Source organism: Ailuropoda melanoleuca, chromosome 8 (assembly GCF_002007445.2).
Source record: "Ailuropoda melanoleuca isolate Jingjing chromosome 8, ASM200744v2, whole genome shotgun sequence".
Taxonomy (NCBI): Eukaryota; Metazoa; Chordata; class Mammalia; order Carnivora; family Ursidae; genus Ailuropoda; species Ailuropoda melanoleuca.
The window spans coordinates 40609492-40624795 of record NC_048225.1 but is presented as its reverse complement, the minus strand read 5'-3'; the positions used below and the strand labels follow the sequence as shown (position 1 = coordinate 40624795).

At 38.6% G+C, this 15304-nt stretch overlaps 1 pseudogene; it reads left to right on the top strand.

The window, feature by feature from the left end:
* The first annotated feature begins 467 nt into the window (after positions 1-467).
* Positions 468-12764, top strand: LOC100473215 (annotated as a pseudogene).
* The last annotated feature ends 2540 nt before the right edge of the window (positions 12765-15304 follow it).

Sequence of the window (15304 nt, the reverse complement as noted above, 5' to 3'; positions counted from 1 at the left end):
TGAAGTGTGTGTGTGTGTGTGTGTGTGTGTGTGTGTGTGTGTGTGTTACAGTCATGGAGTCATGGAGAAAGACTCACACAAAGAGAGAGAGGGAGAGATTGAGATTCCATACATGTTTCTGGACCAATCAGCTAAGAAATGTAATTCTGGAACCATCCTAACTTTTATTCCCTGCCCCAATCTTTAAGCTTGTCCACATAGTTTAATTCTGATTGAGAACACTGTCTATTTGAAACAAAAAGGATGGCAAGGACACTCTTGTTCCATTTTCTTATTTGTTTCATAGCACAAACCCAACCTGTCTATACTTAACCATGCCTACGTTTGTACTGGGATTAAATTAATAGGTTGATTAGATAGAGTTCAAGCAGACAAGCTTTTTTGTCTAAAGGCTCCTCCCCTGCCTTTATCAGGGTGGAGGAATGACTTTCTCTCTGTCTCTTTTCTTTTTGTAAATTTATGGAGACATGGATTTGGACACCTTGCAATCCTTTCAGAATGAAATCATCTGCTCCACCTGTACGAACCACTACTTAGACCCTGTCACCATTGACTGTGGGCACAGCTTTTGCAGTCCCTGCCTGTGCCTCTGCTGGGAAGAAGCCCAAACCCCAATGTGTTGCCCTGAATGCAGGGGAGTTTCAGAGAAGTCAGACTTCAAAACAAATATTGCACTCAAGAAGCTGGCTTCCCTTGCCAGACAGGCCTGATCTTACCGTGTCAGCAGCTCCAAGGAGCAGATCTGTGTGCTGCACAAAAAAGTGAAGGGGCTGTTCTGTGAGGCTGACAAGAACTTGCTCTCCAGGCCCTGTCCTGAATCACCAGAGCACGTGGCTCATAGCCACAGTCCAGTGCAGTGGGCTGCTGAGGAATATAGGTTAAGCAATGCCTCTAAAACCATTTGGAATCCTATGGCTTCTAAATCAGAAAGAAAGATGAAGAAAATGATAAGGAGGATGAGTTGAGTGGAGATAGTGGAGGCGATGAATTTTCAATAGAAATACCAAGATGTACATGCATCCTTTCAATGCTGTTGACCAATGTTGATGCTATAATCATAGCTACATTGAGCCTCTAGCAAGAGAAATGTCCTTAGAAACATTATCTAAATATGTGCAGTGGATGCTATTGTGGGACAGATAGCTAGTACCAGGATCACTGGCTTCTAATGCAAGCTTGATGACTTCACTGTCAAATTATATAAAAATCTGATTTCTCAGGAAATGGATTATATTATCTACAGACTAACCTCAAATCTCTATTACATTTGTCACCTCTGATATTCCAAATATTAGAATCAAATTAGGTTAATGGGGAGAAATCTGATCTCTCCATGCTAACTCAAGATTATGGTTTTCTCAGCCCCTGCCTTTTCCCATAGATAAGTGGATAAAATCTACAATATCATCTTCTGTGTTGCTAAAGATCATGGTTATTTCACAGGAAAAACTTCTGAAGAGAATGGGTTCTTTTGGAACATGACTCAAGAAATGCAAAACGATCTGAATCAAGAAACTAGCAAAGTCCAGTCATTTGAGGTAAGAATGAATGTTCTGTTTTTATGCAGATTGACATAATACTGGTTGAGACTTGTAGCTAAATTTAAGTTACCAGTTAAAGGATAATTTTTTTCCAAGAAAAAAGTTGTGGTTTCAAATGATATATCAGTAAACACAAATATACAAGAGCATGAAAGCTAGTGCAAAGAATGCTAGTATATGGGATAACTAGGGCATGAAAGGTATTCCTAGTCCAAACTTGAAGGTTTGGATGAAACTTCTCAGACACTGAGTTTAAGAAAAAATCACAATAAATTTGAGGAGAAAGAGAGGAGAGCAATAGGGTAGCACCTGGAGAAAAATTAGATAATTTAATTCAAAAATCTATAAAATATGATGTATACATAAATATTTTTAAATAGGAAAATCAGGCAAAAGAACAAGAGAGAAAAGTGTTTCCAGTGAGAAAGGAAATAATTTATAGAGTATCACAGAGGGAGAGCCTAAGACCATTAGAGGTCTTGATTCAAACAGGGAAGGAGTCTGAGAACCTAGAGAAAGTGTGTACATAAAGGACCAGTAAATATTCAAGACACGTGGAGATTTGGGCACAAAGTTTGTCAAGTACTTCCTTGATGACACAAAGGAAGTAGAACTCTCTGCTAAGAGTGAGGATATTTAACGCTTTGCATCTACTATCTCTTCAGGACTATGCAGCCTTAAGGAAGATAATGATCAAAGTGCAGCATCAGCAGATGCATCTGTTTCTCCATGAAAGGGAGCATCTCTGTCTGGAGACACTGGAGAAAGAAGCAAAGGAGACTGTCCAACAACTCAAGGAAAGTGAAGTCAGAATGACCCAACAGAAAGAAAGCCTGACAGAAATGTACAGAGAGCTGACTGAGATGTGCCACAAGCCTGATGTGGAGCTATTCCAGGTGAGAAAGGAGGGTCCATCCTCAGAGGCAGGAATCCTTTTTTGGGCAATGTTGCCATGACATTGAAATGTTACCCACATATACCATTATTCTCATCCAAGTGATAATACTCATTGACTCCCATCATTATGTCTGTCCAACCACTTATTTCCTCATATCCTAGTAATCCTTGGGAGATTTTTACCCTCTTATATAGCTCACCTAGGACAAAATTATCACTGTGTAATCAGGAGTACTAACCACACGGATAAATTATCCAAAATCAGAAAAAACCTGTAACCAGAGGAAGATTGAGTTGGGGTAATTCTCAATTTATGTTGCCCTAGTCCATTGTCATTCTCTGTTCTCCAACCACCATGCCCCCTCCAGCCCTGGAAGTAATGCTGAAGATGCTGATGTTTTGCCCTTTGCTTAGGCAAGAGTTAAAGAATTTAGTAATCAATTTCAATGCATTCTATAGATTTTTTTGTATCTAATTTCGCTGTTTTACTTTAATTGTTATTGTAAATGGTCAGATATCTTCTTGGGAATAAGACTGGGTGCTGAGTGACAGTGGAAACCTAAATCATAATGCATCACTATACAGCCTCTTCTTGACCTCCTTCCTTACTTAAGACATCCCAAGGAAGCCTGTCATGCTTTAGTGTAGGTTCTATTATGAAAGTAGTTTCTGATTATTCCTTAGAGCAGACTAAGAGAAAAAACACATTATTTAAACAAACAAGAATACTAGAGAAGATGCAAAAGAACAAAACTCTCATGATTAATATTACTTTTTTTTTCTTGCAGGACTTGGGAAATGTATTGCAAAGGTGAGTTTGCACTAATGATTTCTGATTGCTGAGGAAGTCTCTTGTTCTTGTTGATAAAGTGGATGTACATGTTTTGAGTTCTTAACATTATCCTCTGTGGCTATTTTCTATTTTTTAAAATATTTATTTATTTATTTATTTATTTAATAGAGAGAGAGCAGGGGAGGGGGCAGAGGGAGAGAGAGAGAATCTTAAGCAGACTCCCTGCTGAGTGTGGAGCCTGATGGGGGGCTGGATCTCAGGAACCTTTGATCATGACCTGAGCCAGAATCAAGAGTCAAACACTTAACCAACTGTGCTACCCAGGCTCCCTTACTTTCTATTTGTTTTAAAAGAAGCCTGAAGGCCTTCTGCTCCTTGGTCTCAGAAATTTTCTTCTTATGTGGCTGAATTCAAATATACTTAGAAACCATGTGACATTCTGGGCTTTGTTCCACCACCACCACCACCCCAATCCTCTCCAGCCTCACCACAATAAAACTTACTAAAGGAATTTTTCTAAGGTGTCACAGAAGAGGTTCCCACTCTAGGGCCTTGGATGTGAAAAAGACAGGAGAGAGGTAGACTTCCTAAGAATGGGAAAGGAGGTATGATTTTGTTCCTAGCAGTAGGAATAGCACATCCTGCTATAGGCAGGGCCTCAGAGGGAATGGCTTCCTAGAGCCCACTGGAGGGTAGACCCTCAAGACCAGGGCTGCTAGGCTACAATTAGTTCTTTTTCTGGAAATAAAAGAGCAAAGCTTTATGATCACTGGGCTTTCCCCTTTTAGACACTGAGTGTATCATTAGTGACTCCTTGCAGACTGAAATCCCAAAGGCTTTGCCTGAACTTTCTGCTCTCTGTAAGACCCCCAGGATCTTTGCTTTACCTGAGGTGCAGCAGAGGGAGGGAATGATCCTCAGTAATTTTAGAAATGGAATACTATCTGAGAAGAATGGGGAAGTTGAAATTTGATATAATTTAAATTTAGAAAAAAGGTAAGGCAACGTTTCTTATATCTTATAAGTATAGAACATTTTTTATATAAGTATAGAATATAATGTATATATTATTAACCAAAGTGGGAGAATTCTGATGAAAACTCTTTGATTAAAAACTGCTACTTTTATAACACTTGTGTGATTGACCTTTGGCTCAGAAGTGTAACTGATATCATTCTTCACAGGACTGAATTGGCGCAGATGCAGAAGCCATAGCCAGTGAACCCAGAGCTCACTTCACAGAGCATTACGGGAATCCTAGATACACTGAACAACTTCAGAGGTAAGAGTCAGCCTTTGGTAATCAGCCCTCAATCTCTTTAGCAGTTCTTGGGAATGAGATTTCTTCCCTTTGTAATTTTATTTTTTTCTGACATGAAGATAGTATATGACTTTCCAAAATTATTATCCCTTTTCTCTCTGAATAGTTATATTATAATGATCAAGACTAAATTTTCCAACTTGTACTTTTCTGAAAATGGAAAGCAAGATACATATTTTTAGTTATATCTACACACAAACAAAGCAAGAGAAGAGCCCTTATCAGGTTGGTCATGGGGATAGGAAGAGAGGGAATATTTAGATCTCAGAGTAGCAAACAATATTGTATGTTTGTTCAGTTTACTCCACTCTTGAAAGTTTAACTATGGCAGTGGTAGTTTTTAAATTGTTCTATATCTGAGTGCATTTATCATGCCTTGTACAAAGAACATTTATTACTTCTAAACTCAGAAAGTTTTGACAGAGAAAGACCAAAATTGACATTGGCAGAATAATTATATGTTATTAGATCAATCTCAAAACAGCTGAAAGGTGAGGGATGTGTATGTTAACAGGGCTCAACCATAATAGGCCCACAGTAGAGAGCAGGTCTAAGCAGAGGGCTGAAATTGGGATTCGACTGAATCCAGGGTCTGAACAGATAATGTAAAACAAGAACATTCTCTTCAGAAGTTTTTAAACTATGTGGATTTCTATCAAATTTTTGACATTGAAAAATGTAACAGGCACAAGTTATATCCCAGTAAACACACACATAATAGGTAAGTGCTGTATATTTATTAGTTATTAAAGACAAACAACACAAGAAAAGTTTTCTAAAGTAAAGAAAAAAAATTAGGTGTGTCCTGAATTAAATTATCCAGATAGACTGCTTCCCAGTTCACGATATGTCTGGATATTTTTCCTCTTTATGTATGATTGAAGGGTTTCTGTGTGCTATAGAGGTAGTGACAACACTTTTTATTTGTTTTGTTTTAATGTTTTCTTATTATATTATGTTAGTCGCCATACAGTACATCCCTGGTTTCTGATGTAAACTTTGATGATTCATTAGTTGCGTATAACACCCAGTGCACCATGCAATACCTACCCTCCTTACTACCCATCACCAGTCTATCCAATTCCCCCATCCCCCTCCCCTCTGAAGCCCTCAGTTTGCTTCTCAGAGTCCATAGTCTCTCATGCTTCATTCCCCCTTCTGATTACACCCCCTTTCTTTAACCTTTTCTCCCCCTACCAACCTTCCTAGTTCTTATGCTCCATGGATGAGAGAAAACGTATGATAATTGTCTTCTCTACTTGACTATTTCACTTAGCACTATCTCCTCCAGTGTCGTCCATGTTGCAGCAAACGTTGAGAACTCGTTCTTTCTGATAACTGAGTAATATTCCATTGTATATATGGACCACAACTTCTTAATCCAGTCATCTGTTGAACGGCATCTCAGTTCTTCCATGACTTAGCTATTGTGGACAATGCTGCTAGTCCATAGTCTCTCATGTTTCATTCCCCCTTCTGATTACCCCCCTTTTCTTTATCCCTTTCTTCCCCTACCGATCCTCCTAGTTCTTATGTTCCATAGATGAGAGAAATCATATGATAATTGTCTTTCTCTGCTTGACTTATTTCACTTAGCATTATCTCCTCCAGTGCCGTCCATGTTGCAGCAAATGTTGAGAATTCGTTCTTTCTGATAGCTGAGTAATATTCCATTGTATATATGGACCACAACTTCTTAATCCAGTCATCTGTTGAACGGCATCTCAGTTCTTCCATGACTTAGCTATTGTGGACAATGCTGCTATGAATATTGGGGTGGATATGGCCCTTCTCTTTACTACGTCTGTATCTTTGGGGTAAACACCCAGTAGTGCAATGGCTGGATCATAGGGTAGATCAATTTTTAACTTTTTAAGGGACCTGCACTTTGTTTTCCAGAGTGGCTGTAACAACTTGCATTCCCACCAACAATGTAGGAGGGATCCCCTTTCTCCACATACTCTCCAGCAATTGTTGTTTCTTGCCTGTCAATTTTGCCATTCTAACTGGTGTAAGGTGGTATCTAAGTGTGGTTTTGATTTGAATTTTCCTGATGGCTAAGGATTTTGAATATTTTTTCATGTGTCTGTAACCCATTTGTATGTCATCAATGGAAAAGTGTCTATTCATATCTTCTGCCCATTTTATGATTTGTTTATTTGCTTCTCACGTATTGAGTTTGAGAAGTTTNATTGAGTTTGAGAAGTTCTTTGTAGATCTTGGATACAAGTCTTTTATCTGTAGCATCATTTGCAAATATATTCTCCCATTCCGTGGGCTGCCTCTTAATTTTTTTGATTGTTTCCTTGGCTGTGCAGAAGCTTTTTATCTTGATGAAGTCCAACAAGTTAATTTTATCTTTTGTTTCTCTTGCCTTTGGAGATGTGTCATGAAAAAGATTGCTTTGGGCGATGTTGTAGAGGGTGCTGCCTATGTTCTCCTCTAGNTCTGGCCGATGTCATAGAAGTTGTTGCCTATGTTCTCCTCTAGAATTTTGATGGATTCCTGTCTCACATTGAGGTCTTTCATCCATTTGGAGTTTATCTTTGTGTATGGTGTGAGAGAGTGGTCAAGTTTCATTCTTTTGCATGAAGCTGTCCGATTTTCACAGCACCATTTATTAAAGAGACTGTCATTTTTCCACTGGATGTTTTTTCCTGCTTTATCAAACATTAGTTGCCCAAAGAGCTGAGGGTCCATTTCTAGGTTCTCTATTCTCTTCCATTAGTCTATGTGTCTGTTTTTGTGCTAGTATNTGTGCCAGTACCATGCTGTCTTTGTGATCACAGCTTTGTAGTACAGCTCGAAATCCGGCATTGTGATGCCCCCAGCTTTGTTTTTCCTTTTCAACAGTTCCTTGGAGATTCGGGGCCTTTTCTGGTTCCATACAAATTTAAGGACTATTTGTTCCAGTTCTTTGAAAAATGTCCTCGGTATTTTGATCGGGATAGCATTGAAAGTGTAGATTGCTCTGGGTAGTATGGACATTTTAACTATGTTAATTCTTCCAATCCATGAGCATGGAATATTTTTCCATCTTTTTATGTCTTCCTCAATATCTTTCAAAAGTGATCTATAGTTTCTAGGATATAGGTCCTTTACGTCTCTGGTTAAGTTAATTCCAAGGTAACGTATGGTTTTTGGTGCTATTGTAAATCGGATGGATTCCCTAATTTCTCTATCTTCAGTCTCATTATTCGTGTATAGAAATGCAACTGATTTCTGAGCATTGATTTTGAATCCCACTNTGCTGTCTTTGTGATCACAGCTTTGTAGTACAGCTCGAAATCCGGCATTGTGATGCCCCCAGCTTTGTTTTTCCTTTTCAACAGTTCCTTGGAGATTCGGGGCCTTTTCTGGTTCCATACAAATTTAAGGACTATTTGTTCCAGTTCTTTGAAAAATGTCCTCGGTATTTTGATCGGGATAGCATTGAAAGTGTAGATTGCTCTGGGTAGTATGGACATTTTAACTATGTTAATTCTTCCAATCCATGAGCATGGAATATTTTTCCATCTTTTTATGTCTTCCTCAATATCTTTCAAAAGTGATCTATAGTTTCTAGCATATAGGTCCTTTACGTCTCTGGTTAAGTTAATTCCAAGGTAACGTATGGTTTTTGGTGCTATTGTAAATCGGATGGATTCCCTAATTTCTCTATCTTCAGTCTCATTATTCGTGTATAGAAATGCAACTGATTTCTGAGCATTGATTTTGAATCCCACTACATTACTGAATTGTTCTATAACTTCTAATAGTTTGGGAGTGGATTCCTTTGGGTTTTCCATATAGAGTATCATGTCATCTTCGAAGAGAGACAGTTTGACTTCTTCTTTGCCGATTTGGATACATTTCATCCCTTCTTGTTGTCGGATTGCTGTTGCAAGGACTTCTACTAGTATGTTGAATAATAGTGGCGAGAGTAGGCATCCTTGTCGTGTTCATGATCTTAAGGGAAAGGCTTCCAGCTTTTCCCCATTGAGAATGATATTTGCTGTAGGCTTTTCATAGATGGTTTTTATGAGATTGAGGAATGTACCCTCTATCCCTACACTCTGAAGGGTTTTAATCAGGAAAGGATGCTGTATTTTGTCAAATGCTTTTTCTGCATCTATTGAGAGAATCATATGATTTTTAAATTTTTCCTTCTGGATAAATCTAAGACACTGAGAGATTTGTGAATGTTGAACCACCCTTGCATCCCAGGGATGAATCCCACTTGGTCATGATGGATAATCCTTTTAATGTACTGTTGGATTCTATTATCCAGGATCTTTTTGAGGATTTTGGCGTCCATATTCATTAGGGATATTGGTCTTTAATTCTCCTTTTTGATCGAGTCTTTGCCTGGTTTGGGGATCAAGGTAATATTGGCCTCATAGAATGAGTTTGGTAGCTTTCTTTCTGTTTCTATTTCTTGAAATAGCTTTAGGAGTATAGGTATTATTTCTTCTTTGAAAGTTTGGAAGAACTCCCCAGGCAAACCATCCGTGCCTGGAGTTTTGTTTTTTGGAAGGTTATTTATCACTGACTCAATCTCTTCATATTTAATTGGCCTGTTTAAAAAATCAATTTCTTCCTGTTTCAGTCTTGGTAGTTTACAGGTTTCTAGGAAGGCCTCCATCTGTTCCAGATTGCTTAATTTATTCGTATAAAGCTGTTGATAAAAGCTTCTAATAATCCTTCCAATTTCATTGGTGTTGGTTGTGACCTCTCCTTTTTCATTCATAATTTTATTAATTTGGGTCCTTTCTCTATTCTTTTGGATAAGTCTTGCCGGTGGTCTGTCAATTTTATTGATTCTCTCAAAGAACTAGCTTCTAGTCCTGTTTACCTGCTCTACTGTACTCCTGGTTTCTAATTCATTGATTTCTGCTCCAATCTTGGTTAAATGCTTCCTCGTGCGTGGGTTAGGTCTGTCCCTCTGTTGCTGTTCCAAATTCTTGAGGCGAGAATATAAAAACTGCATTTTAGATTTTTCTATTCTTTTGAGTGAAGCTTGGATGGTTATGTATTTCCACCTTAGGACTGCCTTTGCTGTATCACATAGGTTTTGGACCATTGTGTTTTCGTTCTCGTTGGTCTCCATAATTGTTTGAATTGATTTTTGATTTCCTGGTTTATCTAATCTTTCCTGAGCAGGATGGTTCTTAGTCTCCAAGTGTTTGAGTTTCTTCCAAATTTTTCCTTGTGGTTGAGTTCCAATTTCAAAGCATTGTGGTCTGAGAATATGCAGGGAATAATTTCAATCTTTTGGTATCGGTTGAGACCTGTTTTGTCTCCCAGAACATGGTCTATTCTTGAGAATGTTCCATGGGCATTAGAATACAATGAGTATCCTTTGGTTCTGGGCTGTAGCGTTCTATATATATCTATGCGGTCCAACTCGTCGAGGATGGCATTCAAACCTCTTTTTTCTTTGCTGATTTCTTGCTTAGGTGATCTGTCTATTGCTGATAGTGTAATATTGAGGTCCCCTACTATCAGCGTATTTTTATCTATATGTCTCTTTATTGTGGTTAAGAGTTGGCTTTTGTATCTTGCTGCTCCCTGTTGGGGGCATAGATATTTATAACTGTCATCTCCACTTGTTGGATATATCCTTTAAGAATAATATAGTGCTATTCTATGTCTCTAACTATAGTCTTTAGTTTAAAATCCAATCTGTCTGATATGAGAATTGCTACCCCAGCGTTCTTTTGAGGTCCATTGGCGTGAAAGATGGTTTTCCATCCCTTTACTTTCAGTCTGAATGTATCTTTAGGTAAAATGAGTCTCTTGTAGACAGCAAATGGATGGGTCATGTCTTTTTATCCAATCTTCAACCCTGTGGCATTTTATGGGAGCATTTAGGCTATTCACATTGAGACTGATTATTGAGAGTATGATTTTAATATTGCCATGTTGCCAGTAAAGTCTTTGTTTTTATAGATTGTGACTTTCTGTTCTTTATCACTCTTGGGGCCTTTTTACCTTTATAGAACCCCCCTTAATAGCTCCTGTAGGGCTGGTTTCGTGGTTATGAATTTGGTCAATGACTGGAGATTCTGGAAGATCTTTATTTCTCCATCAATTCTGAATGAGAAGATAAAGGATCCTTGACTGCATGTTTTCTCTGAAAGAGATTTAAAAGTGCCCCCCCAACCCTTTCTCTCATTCCAGGTCTGTGTAGACAGGTCTGATGCAATTTTGATACCTTTGCCTTGGTATGTGAGAAATTTCTTTGCCCTGGCTTCTTTCAATACTGTATCCTTGGATCTATTATTTGCGAATTGCACTATGACGTGACGTGGCATAGGTTTGTCGTGGTTGAGCTTGTGAGGGGGTCCTCTCTGTCTCTTGGACATGAATGTTTGTTTCCCTTGCTAGATTAGGAAAGTTTTCAGCTACAATTTGTTCAAATATCTCTTCTAGATCTCTCTCTTTCTCCACCCCTTGGGGATGCCAATGATTCTGACATTGGAACGTTTCATTGAGTCAGTAATCTCCTGTAACCTACATTCCTGTGCATGGATTTTTTTGAGTCTGGATTTTATTTTAGCTTTTTCTTCTGCTAACCCATCCTCCAATTCACTGATACGTTCTTCTGCCTCATTCACCCTGGCCATCAGAGCCTCTAGTTTTGACTGCATTTGGCTCATACAATTTTTAATTTCTGCCAGGTTAGCTCTCATTTCCACCCTTAGAGATTCCATATTCTCATTAACATTTTCGTTAATACTTTTTTTCAAATTTACCCATCATCTTGAATATTGTTAGTCTGAATTCCATTTCTGATAATTTGGTTATATCCATATCCATTAGTTCTGTGCCAGAGGCCACAGACTCATTGTCTTTTCTTTGCTGGGGGGGATTTCTCCTTCTTGTTATTCTGATGAGGAGACGGTGCGGGGTTGTCTAGAACCCAAATTATTGACCAGGACCCAGGCAATGTGCCCTAGTTTTATAGGGATCTTAGGGATGTGGGCTTCTTGATTTTTCAGCCTGCCTTCTGGGGGAGGGGCCTGCTGCACTGACTCAGACAATCCTGTTTGGGTAGAGTCTCCGTGTCCCCCGTTACAAGAGCTGTTTTTTTTCTTGTGATCTCAAAGTTATAGTAAATTCATCCCTCAGAATGTGGATGGAAGGAGTATCATTTTTCTTCATGTGATTCTGTGATCCAGCAATCCCACTTGTGGGTGTTTATTTGATGGAAATTAAACCAGTATTCCGAAGTGTTATCTGCACTTTCATGTTCACTGCCGCACTATTCCCCATGGCCAAGATATGGAAGCAAACTAAGTCTGTGCATAGATGAATGGTGTTTAAGAGAGAAGCTTCCAGATGGAGGAACTTGCACTAAGGCACCAGGTCCCCCACCACTGTGCTGGCAGTGGCGCGAACTCAGAGACAATGCTCTGAGGCTGTTCTTTAGAGGAAAGGCACGAAGAACAGACAGTGATGTTCTCCTATGACGAATTCTAGACACGTCACAGCTGCTGAGAGGAGCTCGCCCCAAGGCTAACGTGGCGTGCTGAGGTCGCTGTGACCTTAGGCCTTGGTAGAGGTAAGATCGGCAACCAGCGCCCAATGCCAGATGCCTGACTCGCTCTGCCTGAGGCCTTCCACTCAGTAGTGACAACTCTTGGTCTTCACAGATAAGCCAGTCTGAACTCTCTTTAGTGTTTGTTTTGCATTGCCTCAGAGGAGGGGAAATGAAGAGGGTAGTTGTGGATAGAGAGTCCCTGCCCCTCAGGACATGGAAATCCCATTCGCTAATGTTCTGAGTCAGGAAGCATCCAGTAGCTACAGGCACCTTTCTAAGGATGCTGGTAGTGTGATGCTTGGAGTCACCCACCAAGGCATATCTGGAGAGTCCCAGGGGGCCGAGAGCTTTGCAGCCTGGGGACCTCAGGTCTTCACCTCTAGTAGGCATTACTAGGAGGAGGATGTCATGTGCTCCCCAAATTGGATTCTGGGAGTCTGTAAAGATTCCTTGACCAATGATACTGATGGCATTATTCATCCTGCGGAAGCATTTCTTCTGTTTTCATTGAAGATAAACAATCGTTATGGTCTCTCCACCAACTCTCCACCCCTAATTCAGTACGTGAAAAGGCCTCTGGGTCAGACTGGAGTGTTTGTAGATTACAGTAATCGAACTGTGAGCTTCTATGATGTTTGCAAAGTTTCCCTCATATATAGTTTCCCCCTTTGCTTTGGTGCCCCCTGAAAAATCAAGTTTAATGAGCATTTATTTGATGAATCCCCCTGTCCTGAAACCTTTTCATGTGAGGCAACAGAATAATAGTGACCTTTGAGCACACTGTGACTTAAGGCAACAGAACTATCGTATGTTTATAAAATGGTATAACCACATTGAATGTATAAATTTGTTTATTAAATTTTCCTTTAACAAAAATTGTTTGTTTTGGAACGTTTTCTGGAATATAATCAATACCTTTTCCTCTTTTTTAATAATAATTTAGTGAGATGAAATTTGCATACCATCAAAGTCAGTCCTTTAAAGTACATAATTCAGTGGTTTTTGGTAGTATCCAAAGAGCTGTGCAACTATCATAACTATTTAATCCCAGGACATTTCCATCACTCCCCAAATAACAAAAACCCATTAATATTTACTCCCTGACCTCCTTCCCATCCCTCCTCATCCCTAACTCTCTTTGCAGTCTTTATGGATATTTGTCTATTTTGTACACTTCATGCAAATTGAGTCACACAACGTGTGGCTTTTTGTATTTGGTTTCTCTCACTTAGCACAGTATTTCCAAGGCCCCTCTGCATTGTGAGCAATGTGTTTTACTTTCAGATTTGAACCAGACTGGGGTAAAGAAATGCAGTGGTATATATCTCAGTTTAATAGACCAAGGGAGAGGTGCTTAGTCTTCTCTTCAAGCCTGACCTAGTTGGATAAATCCAAGTATCTGACAGCCATTATCATTTCTCTAAATTCTAGTAACTCATCACCTCTTGGCTGAAGGAAGAGCTTGTTAACATCAACCTCTGATCAAAGTGCAGTATCTGAACACTCAGACCCTTGTTTTTCTTCATAAACTTCAACAAGGGTCAAATTTTAGTATCATGATATGGCAATGTTTCAAGTAAACTTTTCAGAACTAGCATAGAAAATGAATAGTTAACTCAAAGGGACTCATATAAAGAAGCAAATGTTCATTTAACATGTTGTACTGCTTCCTGTAAGTTCTGTCTATAAGGGATCCCACACATTGAGCCTGTGATAAAGAAGACATGAGGAGCCATATGCATATTTCTCTTGTCAATGCAATGCAGCCTGGTATTTTTTTCTCCTCAGTAAAGATAGTCTTGAGCATGGGACTATAATCTATAATCCTTTTACCAAAATTCCTTCCTTCTCAGGAATCATTTTTATGGACACTTCTAAGATGTACAATTTTCTGTATGTTTAGTAAAATACAAGCCTTCATTGACAAAGCAAAAAGTTTACAGAGGTAATGGGAAAATAACAGTAGATAGAAAATAATATAATGCAAATTGATAGATAAATATTAATTACCTATTAGAAAAAATAGGCAAATATGATGAATGAATTCATAAATAAAGAATCCTGAGTAAATCCACACCACCCAAGTAATGGAAAAATGCATTTTTAGGCACATATGGCATTTCTATATTCCCCTGTTAGTTTGGCAATTAAAATGTTTATGTACTAAATTTAAAAAATAAAAAAAATGTTAATAATATTTAGGGTTAACTACAGTGTAAAATAAAGAGCATTTCCACAAACTGGTATGCTATTTTAGCACACAACTTAGTATCTCTCCTGTGAAGCAACTCTCAATTCCTTTTCAACTACTTTTAATAAGCACTAAATGACACAAGGAAATGTAAGAGATATTCACTAAAGCATTATAATTCCGGTTATTGGAAAGCCCATAAATGTCTGCTCCATATTTGGTGACTTAATTATGAAGAACAACGTAAGGAAGGAGAGAATTAGTAACTTTACAGGAAGAAATCAAGCAAACAGTACCTTAACTAAGTGATCAAATTTAATCACTACTGATGTCATGTGCATACCATGACTTGATGTGATGGGTTGGGCACTTTATCTCCGTGGTCTTCCTAGCTAACAATGGACACTTCATCTACAAGGAAAAGATCAATGCACAAAGAAAAAGATAGTTTCCCCCAAGAAATAGAAGTAGTGACAGTAGGAAAACATACTTCTAGAAAATACAAGACAAACTTTGCACCAAAGAATTTCCATCAAAATGACTAAGTCAGAAAGTATTTCTGAGATGATGAAATACTTATTTCTTCCTCATGTTTGGGAGGAGATAATTTTCTCAGTTTTATTATCAGAGAAAATCAAAGGCCTCTGGATGCAACAATATTATATAAATGTATGTGTGTATATTAAAGACTCTGTGTGTGTGTGTGTGTGTATGTCTGTGTGTCTGTGTGTAATCAATCTAAGGAGAAGCCAAGCTTTAGGTCAATGATCCTCAAACTGTAGCAAAGTATCAGAATCATCTGATATAGAGGAATTGTTAAAACAGATATTCCTGGGTCCCATTCCATGGGTTCTGATTCAGGAATTCTGCAACAAAGATCCAGAATTTAACTTTTCTAACAGATCCTTAGTTGGTGTTGATGTTGCTATGCTGGGCATGCATTGTGCAAAATTCAAAAGTGGTATTAATTCAGAAAGTGTTTAGAGATATTTTCAGTGAATTGTTTGATGTCTTAATTTAATCAATGGGAGCAGCC